Here is a 9,890-nt window from a genome sequence, read left to right on the forward strand (position 1 = left end):
TATCCACTGTGCTATTGCTCCAGCCCTGTTAGCTTAAATTTTTATCTGTTCTGCATGTTCCCAGCCTTTCTGGGCTATACCTTAGTGCCTTGTGGTTATCACTGACGACCCCCCTTCTCTCTGGCCATGGTGGGCTTTATACCCAACCAGGCTGTCAGAGCTCTGTGAACTCAAGATGCTGATTGGGTCAGGCAAGAGTAAGTGACCAGAGTTGAGCCAATCAGAGTCCTCAGTGGGCAAGCCTGAGGTGGGGCTCTTTGTCTGCCAGGGCCTCTGCTTGATTTGTGGATTTTTATTTATTTATTTTACCCACTGATGCTCAGGGGTTAGTCCTGGCTCTGTGCTCAGGAGTCACTCCTGGGGTCTGGAGTGATAGTACAGAGGGTAGGGTGTTTGCCTTGCAAGCGGTCAACCCAGGTTCAATTCCCAGCAGCATCCCATATGATCCTTCGAGCACTGCGAGGAATAATTCCTGAGTGCAAAGCCAGGATTAACCCCTTAGCATCGCTGGGTGTGACCCCCAAACAAACAAACAAAAATAAAAGAGTCACTCCTGGTGGTGTTCCAGGGGACCATATGGAAAGCTGGGGATTGAACCTGGTCAGCTGCATGCAAGGCAAGTGCTCTATCGCTGTACAATCTCTGTGATTTTTGACTTTTGAAAAATATCTTAAAATTTTAATTTTAAAATTTAATAGAATCCAGGTCCGGGGCTGTAGAGGTAGCACAGCGGGTAGGGCGTTTGCCTTGCATGTGGCTGACCTGGGTTCGATTCCCAGCATCCCATATGGTCCCCTGAGCACTGCCAGGAGTAACTCCTGAGTGCAAGCCAGGAGTGACCCCTGTGCATCGCCAGGTGTGACCCAAAAAGAAAAAAAAAAGAATTCAGGTTCAGCACAGGCTGCTTGGTTTTCTGTTGTTGTTGCTTTAATTAGTTTTATCTCTGAGCGTGTTTGTTAGGGGATAGGATGGTGGATCCTGTCCTGGTGGCCGTGGGTCAGGAGCAGGCCGCTTCACAGGACCATGGTGGGGAGTTGAGGGAGACGGAGAGCCTGAGTGGGTGAGCGGGTTATAAGCGAGTTTTACCTGCAGTGGAGGAAGTGTCCATGTCCACAGCCTGAGAGACCACACTCTCCGTTCCCATCACAGCTGGCCAAGAGCAGGCAGACGACCCAGCACTCTGCGGGACTTGAGGGCCAGAGGCCGCCTGTCCCCACCCTCGCCAGCCTCATTTCCCCAGATACACCAGCACCGAGTGCTGACTGTGACCCACGTGGGTCTGCAGCGCCACCGAGCCAACCCTGCCCTTGAACCCCGCTCCGGAAGTGGACTGGGGTGGGGTGGGGGCAAGGTTGCAGAGTGTTTGCAAATCAAGCAAAACAGAATACAAAGAGAATCAGTTTGTGCAGGTTCCTGGTGTATATATGCGTGCTCCAGTTACAAATGACAAGTACCTTTTGGAGGATTTTGCCTGGGCACGAACTGCCCGCGGATTTGCACTTGAAAGTGGCATTGAAGGGCCAGGTGGACAATGGAGGGGTTAAGGGCCTGACTATAGTCAGTCCCACCCCACAGAGGCCCCTGCACGCTGTCAGGTGTGAGCACTGATAGCTTGTTAGTCTCCCAAGACAGAGCATTTCTGGAGGGGCCTCAGGATGACTGGGTGCCCCCGCCCCCACACAGACTAAACCACTGACAACACAGTTGTTACAAAGATAAAGATGAGTGGCAAAATTCATGCTCCTCATTTACCCTTTTATGGTTTCTTCACTTAGAATGACTTTACGTGGCCAGTACAGAAACCAATCCCAGGTGGAGGGAGCCCCACAGGTGCTGGCTCAGGGGTCGGCAGGACCTGGGGACTCTTCCTGGTACCAAAAAAAAAAAAATTACTCAAGGTCAAGTTTGGATAAAAATTTTACGCAGAGCCCAGAGTGATAGTACAGCGGGGAGAGCCTTTGTCTTGCACGTGGTTGACCTGGAATCAATCCCTGGCATCTCATATGGTACCTGAAGCTGGCCAGGAGTGATTCCTGAACACAGAGCCAGGAACAACCCCTGAGCATTGCTGGATGTGGACACAAACAAAAACAAACAAACAAAAAATGGTGCCGATTCCAGTTGGGTGGAGGAGATCATGCAGAGGGCTGATTCAGGGCTGATTAGTGTTGGTCCTGTGGCTCCTACGACCTGAGGCACTGCCAGAAGTGATCCCTTGCCCAGACCCAGCACCAAGTCCTTGAGCATGGCCAGGTGAGGCCACAATAAAACACCAAAAAACGAGTCTAATAAAGATAGGCTGCATAGAGAAGGCAACAACTTTATTATTTATTTATTTAGTTAGTTTTTGGATCGCACCTGGTGATGCTCAGGGGTTACTCCTGGCTCTGCACTCAGGAATTACTCCTGGCAGTGCTTGAGGGACCATATGGGACCCCAGGGATCGAACCCAGGTCAGCTGCATGCAAAGCAAACACCTTACCCGCTGTACTATCTTCCGGCCGGGTGACTTTATGTTCCTATACTTCCCTTTATATTTGAGTGCCTTTAGTACCAGGCACATTCCCCTTGATTTTCATTTTTTCCTCCCTGTGCCACGGGCCCTTCCTGGTGGTTCTGGCAGTTGGTGGCTGGCAGAGCCTGTCTCTGTCTCATCAGCCGTATCCCTGGCTCATCCTTACTTATTTTCTTGGGTGGGGGGGGGGGGGGGGACGGGGCACATTCACCTATGCTCAGGCGCTATTGCCAGCTCTGTGCTGGGGTGGGAGGAGCGGGTGGGCTGCGGTTGGTCGTCCTGGATTTGCTCAGGGAACCCACAGCACCAGGAGTTGAACCCCGCCTCCTGCGTGCAGAGACTGTGCTCAGTCAGCTGAGTGTCTCTCTGGGACTCTGTTACTTTCTGAAGAGGATTTCCGGTTCTTGCTTTGTGCTGGGCCCTGCAGTGTGACAGCCTGTGGTTGAAGACCCCATGGTATCTGTTGTTGGGTGGGGAGCCCTGGGGCGGACCAGGGGCCTGCCTTTTGGAGTCCATACAGCTCTGTGGGTGAGCCTCGGCCCCCTGAGTGCAGGCCGGAGAAAGAGCGGCTTCCTTTGGGAGAGTTTCCAGTGGGGCAGTTCTCGGCCATCCTGAGGACCCCAGTGGGTCTGGGACAGGCCTGGAAGCTCAAGACGTTCAGCCTCCATCTAGGGATGAGTGGTAGAGGGATGGGGTAGTCACACTGTATGTCCAAGGCAGTCTCTGGTGCTATTGTAAAGCAAGGTACCTCAATAAAACCAGTACATGAAATAAAAAAAAAAAAGATGTCAGCCCCCTAAGCACTGAGGATGCTGTGAGCTGGACCCTGGAGCGTCTTCACTGCCGGCAAGTCCAAGGGATTCTTGGCCTTTCCCCCGCCCATCCTTAGGTGGGGCTCCCCAAGGCGCTTTGGAAACAAGCTCTTGTGGAGTCAGAATGAGCTTGCGTGAGGCCTTTCCAGGGCACTATGCAGCGGGGTGAGGGAGAGGGGCTGGATTCTCTCCCTGTCCTTCCTTTGTTGGGGAACAGTGACTGGAGGAACGGACACATTAGTCACTGGGCGGGGGAAGACTCGGGGTCTTTAGACTCGGGGTCTTTAGACTCAGGGTCTTGGGATGGGGAGCAGGGCATGAGCAGGCAGCGTGGGACCCCTTTTCCCACTTTTGAATTTTTGGATTTTGAACAACATCTGGCTGCATCCAGGGCTGACTCCTGGCAGGACTGGGGACCCCTGTGAGTGCCGGGAGATCAAATCTGGGTTGGCTGTATGCGAGGCAGGAAACTTTCTCTCTGTACTCCCCCGTCTTTCTCTGCGACGTATTCACAAACCCAGTATCTCTGATCCTCATTCTGTCTCAGAGGGCACCTGCACCTTGTCCATTGCCAGAGCTCTCGAGCTGACCCACAGAAGGCATGGAATGAGGAATTGTGACTTGCGCTGCCACTTCCAGATGCTCACGTGGGAGCTGGCGAAGAGAAGATAGGGCCTTCCTCCCACTGGGCCTGTTCCCCCTCCCTCTCTCTGCGGTGTGCCCCATGTGCCAGGCTCACATGCACCTCAGGACCTTTGCACATGCTCTTCTCTCATCTTCACTGGTCTCAGAAGATTCTTCATGGTGATTATTGCCTGGAACATTTTTTCTCCCCTGTGCTGGTGATCAGACCTAAGAACTAGTCCTGGTTCTGCTCAGGAGTTCTCAGGGCCTATGTTTCATTCATCTTCACAGGCATAGACTTTCACCCTGGGCCGCATCCCCAGCTTGGTTCTTGGATCCTGGCATTAAAGGTGCCTCCTCCAGGTTGGCATGTTGGACCGTCTAGCGGTTTCTCCAGTGGAGCCACCCTGTGACACTACGCTCTTAATTATTTTATTTATTTATTTATTTATTTTTATTTTATAAGGTGGTTCACAATATTTGATTACAGTTAATGTTCAAACACCAATCCCACCACCATTACACCTTCCTACCACCAAATTTGGGATATTTCCATCCCAAGCCCCAATCCTTGTCCCAAAGCACACCCAAAATAATGTATTTTGTATTGTCTGTTAAGGAAAACTGCTGAAAATGTTACAAAAAAGTATCCATAGATGAGACAGTGTGAAGATTGTTCTATTTTGGCAGAGGCCATTAAGACATTCTTTAGAATATCACTAACATGTTGCTAAAGATTGAGTGATGTGAACTTTCATATATATCTGAAACTATATATACATGTGGGGCTGGAATGATAGCACAGTGGATAGGGCATTTGCCTTGCACGCGGCCAACATGGCCAACCCGGGTTCGATTCCTCCCCCCCTCAGAGAGCCCGGCAAGCTACCGAGAGTATCTTGCTCACACGGCAAAGCCTGGCAAGCTCCCCGTGACATATTCAATATGCCAAAAACAGTAATAACAAGCCTCACAATTTGTTGTGAGACGTTACTGGGCCCACTCGAGCAAATCGATTAACAATGGGAGAACAGTGGACAGTATACATATGCATATATATATATATATATACACACACACATATATATATTTCCCTCTATGATTTGTTGCCTACTATTTGAACCCCATCAAATGGAGAATGGGTAGGGAGTGTCTTATGATGTGTTGCGTGGCCGCAGATGGCACCGCATGGTCCAGGAATACATTCACTCATACAGCAGTGCATGAAGGTGCCTTTCTCACTGTATCCCTGCCCACACTGGCTGCTTCTGGTCTCTCTGATGCCATTCTCACTAGCGTGAGATAACAATGCTAATAAAGATTATAATAATAATAATACCCTGATAATATATGAAGATGAGCACTTTTTTACTTCACCTTTGTTCTTATTAAATTTTTTTTTTCATTTTCCTCCCCGCCCCAACGAGATCCTGAGTCGATGCCCACGAATGGCCTCTCTGGCTCCTGATCAAGCTGCTTAATGGCCACGATCCAAGAGACTAAGAAACAAATCTCAGAACCCAGTGACTTTTGGCAGAAATGCGTCCAGTTCTGGCAGTAGGCTACCAGCGCTGGGCCACCCTGGGGGGAAAGGGTGCTGTCCCTCCACCTGCTCCCCCTTGGCAACTCAGTGGCTGCCATCCTCCGGAGGTCATTGGACAGACAGGATTGGGCCCACAGTGATGAGACACGTGGGGCCTCGTGGGATGTGGGTGGAGCCGGCCCTTTCCTCCTCGTCCTAACAAGACCCCAAGTTGCCACCCATGAACGGCCTCTCTGGCTCCTGATCAAGCTGCTTAACGGCCATGATCCAAGAGATTCAGGAACAAATCTCAGAACCCAGCAGATTTTGGCAGAAATCCCTCCAGATTTATTGTTAAAATTTTGGAATTCCAAAATTGCACGGTCACTACTGCGGCCACACAACATCATATGTTATTCATAACCAGCAATAGAAAACAAATTGTCTACTGTTGCCTTTTCAGCAGATCTAAGTGTGGGGTAAAATCCCAAATAATAATGGTGGGTCTGGTGTCAAAATATTAAATGTAATCAAAGTAGAGAAAGAGTAATGTGGAAATTATCTGCCCCACAGGTAAGGGGAGGGTGTGGGATGGAGGATATACTGGGGGTTTTGGTGGTGGAGAACGGGCACTGGTGAAGGGACAGGTGTTTCATTGTATGACCGAGACTTAAACCTGAAAGCTTTGTAACTGCTCTCATGGTGATTCAATAAATAAAATTATAAAAAAGGAAAAAAAATTTTTTTCTTTTTGGGTCATACCAAGTGACGCTCAGGGGTTACTCCTGGCAGTTCTCAGGGGACCATATGGGATGCCAGTGATTGAACCTGGGTTGGTTGCGTGCAAGGCAAAGGCCCGCCCACTGTGCTATTGCTCCAGCCCCTTACTCTTTTTTTTGTTTTGTTTTTGATGCTCCTGGGTTACTCCTGGCTCTTCACTCAGGAATGACTCCTGGCTGGGGGACCATATGGCGTCCCAGGAATTGAACTTGGGTCAGCTGCATGCAAGGCAAGTGCCCTCTTTGCTGTACTATGGCTCTGGCTCTTCTTTCTTATTTTTCAGTCTCTGTTTTTGGACTACACCAACTGGTGCTCAGGGCTGACTCCTGACTCTGTGCTCAGAGATTATTTCTGGGGCTTGGGGACCCTGTGTAGTGTGGGGGGTGCCCCATTCTGTGTCTCTGGCCTGCACACTTTCCCCTCCGCCAGCTGGGTGCTGTATGTCCTCTCTGGGGATAGCCTCTTCTTCTCCTCCCACTGTTTCATGGGGTTGTTGTTTTGTGTTGCTCCTTGTGAGTGCGTGGGGGGTGGAGTTTGTTGGCTTGTTTGTTGGATGTCCATCTCTGTCCCTCAGGCTGGGAGCTGCAGCAGGCAGGCTAGCTTATCTTGGGGGTCTTCAGTGGCCTGCAGTCGATAGTAGGCGCCTTCCTTATGGTGCTCCCACTGAAAGGTCTTGTGGGGTTAGACAAGCAAATAGGAATTTTTTGTTCTTTTTTTAAAAAAAAATTTAAAAATTTTATTTTCATGAAGGGCTGGAGCAATAGCACAGCAGGTAGGGCGTTTGCCTTGCACGCAGCCGACCTGGCTGACCCAGGTTCGATTCCTCCACCCTTCTCGGAGAGCCCGGTGAGCTACTGAAAGTATTTTGCCCTCATGGCAAAGCCTGGCAAGCTACCCGTGATGTACTCGATATGCCAAACACAGTAACAAGTGTCACGATGGAGACATTACTGGGCCCGCTTGAGCAAATCAATGAACAATGGGAGTGACAGTGACAGATTTTCATGAAGTTGTTCAAAACAATCGATTACTTTCAGTATTTCAACACCAAGCCCACTACCATTACACCTTCCCACCACCATTATTTTGAAATTTCTCACCACCATTCAAGCCTGTCCCACAGGCAGATGCCAGATAATTTATTTTGTATTGCTTGTTATGAATAGTATAAGATGTCTGTAAGGATTTATCTCACAGTCATTCAACAAAAGAACGAAAAAACAAAAAAATAGTATGAGATATTTTTTAAAGCAGCCATGCACTCCTGGGACTCTAAAAATTTAAATTATTGGGGTCTGGAGCCATCCCTGCGGCGAGCAGCTCGGTTTCAAGGTTCATTTGTGTCCCTGGATCATGGCCATTAATGTGCTTAAAATGGCACCCAGAGGCAGTTTGTGGGTGTGACAGCCAAGACCCCAGAAGGGTGGAGAGATGGGAAGGGACAGCCCAGCCCCTCCTTGAGGCCTGGTTAAACAGGAATTTTGATCATGGTTATGGTTTACCATCTTAGATTGTGGCAAAATCCACACAGCATACAAATTGCCCTCTTGATCATTTGTTGATTATTATTATTATTATTATTATTATTATTATTTTTTGGCCACACTTGGTCATATTCAGAGCTTCCTCCTTGCTTGGTGCTCAGGGATCACTCCTGATGGGCTTAGGGGACAATATGGGGTCCCAGAATTGAATCTGGGTCATCTGAGTGCGAGGCAAGCGCCCTCTCCCAGTCCCTCTTTACCATTTGAAGCTCAGTTCCATGTCACTTGGTCCTTTCTCACTGCTGTTCCCTGCCCCACTGGCCCTGAGTGGCGCCTGGTACGGAGCCTGCTCATCCCAGGAGACAGTGTCTCCCGCCCCCTCTTCTCCCGCCCCTCCAGCCACCATGTTACTTTCTGTCTCCATGACTGAGACCAACCCAGATAACTCACTGTCAGATCAGCAGAACCACTCTGTCTTTGCCTTTGTGACCAGCCAGCGACTTTGCTGACTTAGCGGAATGTCACGGAGGTTTACCCGTGTCTCAGCAGGTATCACAGTTTCCGGCTTTTGTTACTGTTTTGATTTGGGGGCACCCAGAATTGCTCAGGGCTTATTCCTCGCTCTGCACTCAGGGATCACTCCTGGAGGTGATGGGGAGGGAGACTATATACGGCACCAGAGATTGAACCCAGATCAGCTATCGGCAAGGCAAGTGCCTACCAACTCTATCTCTCCAGCCCAGTCTCCTGTTTAAAAAATAAAGTTGGGGTTGGAGCAATAGAACAGTGGGTAGGGTGTTTGCCTTGCATGCGGCTGACTCGGTTCAATCCCCGGCATCCCATATGATCCCCCAAGCACCGCCAGGAGTAATTCCTGAGTGCCAGGAGTAACTCCTGAGCATCGCTGGGTGTGACCCAAAAAGCAAAAATAAATACATTAAAATAAAAAATAAAGTTGTTTATGGGGACTGGAGTGATAGTACAGCTCATAGAGTGTCTGCCTTGTACATGGCTGACCTGGGTTAAAAAACCAGCACCCATATAGTCCCTTGAGCAATGCCAGGAGTAATTCCTGAGTGCAGAGCCAGGAGCAACTTCTGAGCACCGCTGGGTGTGGCCCAATCCCCTAGCACATTCCCCCCCACACCAAGTTATTTATGTATTTTTAAAAATTATAGTCGTTGTGATTTATAATTTTACAATACTTTCAGTATCATGGCTTCATGAATACAGCATTCCAACATCAACTCACCACCAGAGTGTCTGTTTATTCCCCTCAGCATTGTTTCAGGGCCTCCCTCTTGCCCTTACCCCGCTCTGCCTGACACCCCCTTGCACCTCACTACCATGATAAGCCGATTCTGTAGACCAGTTCTTAGGTTCTGTTGCTCATGGCTGTCTCCTGCCTTTTAAAGGCTGAATAACGCTCTGTGAGCGTAGACTGTATTTGATTCTTCCTTTCATCTGTCAGTGGGCACCTGGGTGGGCTATTGTGATTAATGCTCCTAAACATGGTTACCCCCCCTTCCCTCCCTCTCCCCTTCCCCTACCTCCTCCCACTCCCCTCCTCTCTCTTCTTTCTACTTTTGTGCCACACACTGCAGTGCTCAGGGCTTACTCCTGACTGTTCTCAGGAATCATTCCTGGCAGTGCTCAGGGGACTTTATGTGGTGCCAGGGATCAAACGCACGTAGGCTGTTTGCAAGGCAGGTGCCCTACCCTCTGACTAGTGCTCTGGCCTACCTATAGCTTGACATCAGCTTTGTAGATACCCAGAGATGGAATATTTGAATCAACATTATTTAAATGTATAATTTTTTTTTACTTTTTGGGCATTATCCCTGGCTCTGCACTCAGTAATTACTCCTGGTGGTGCTCGGGGGACCATACGGGATGCCGGGGATCAAACCTGGGATGGTCATGTGCCAGGCAAATGTACTGCCCACTGTATCATCACTCCAGCCCTTAAATGTATAATTCCGTGTAAACATTTTTTCCCCAGGACCCTGGGGCTTAGTTCCTGCTGATGCTCAGTTGTACTTTCACGCTGCTCAGGCCAAGAGATGGCACCAGGACTATACTTGGGGGTGCCAGGAAGCGAACCCAGAGCTTTGTGCTTGTGCCAATTCCCTAGTCCTACTCTTAATTATTAT

Source organism: Sorex fumeus, unplaced genomic scaffold (genome assembly GCF_029834395.1).
Source record: "Sorex fumeus unplaced genomic scaffold, SorFum_2.1 ptg000051l, whole genome shotgun sequence".
NCBI classification, from domain to species: domain Eukaryota; kingdom Metazoa; phylum Chordata; class Mammalia; order Eulipotyphla; family Soricidae; genus Sorex; species Sorex fumeus.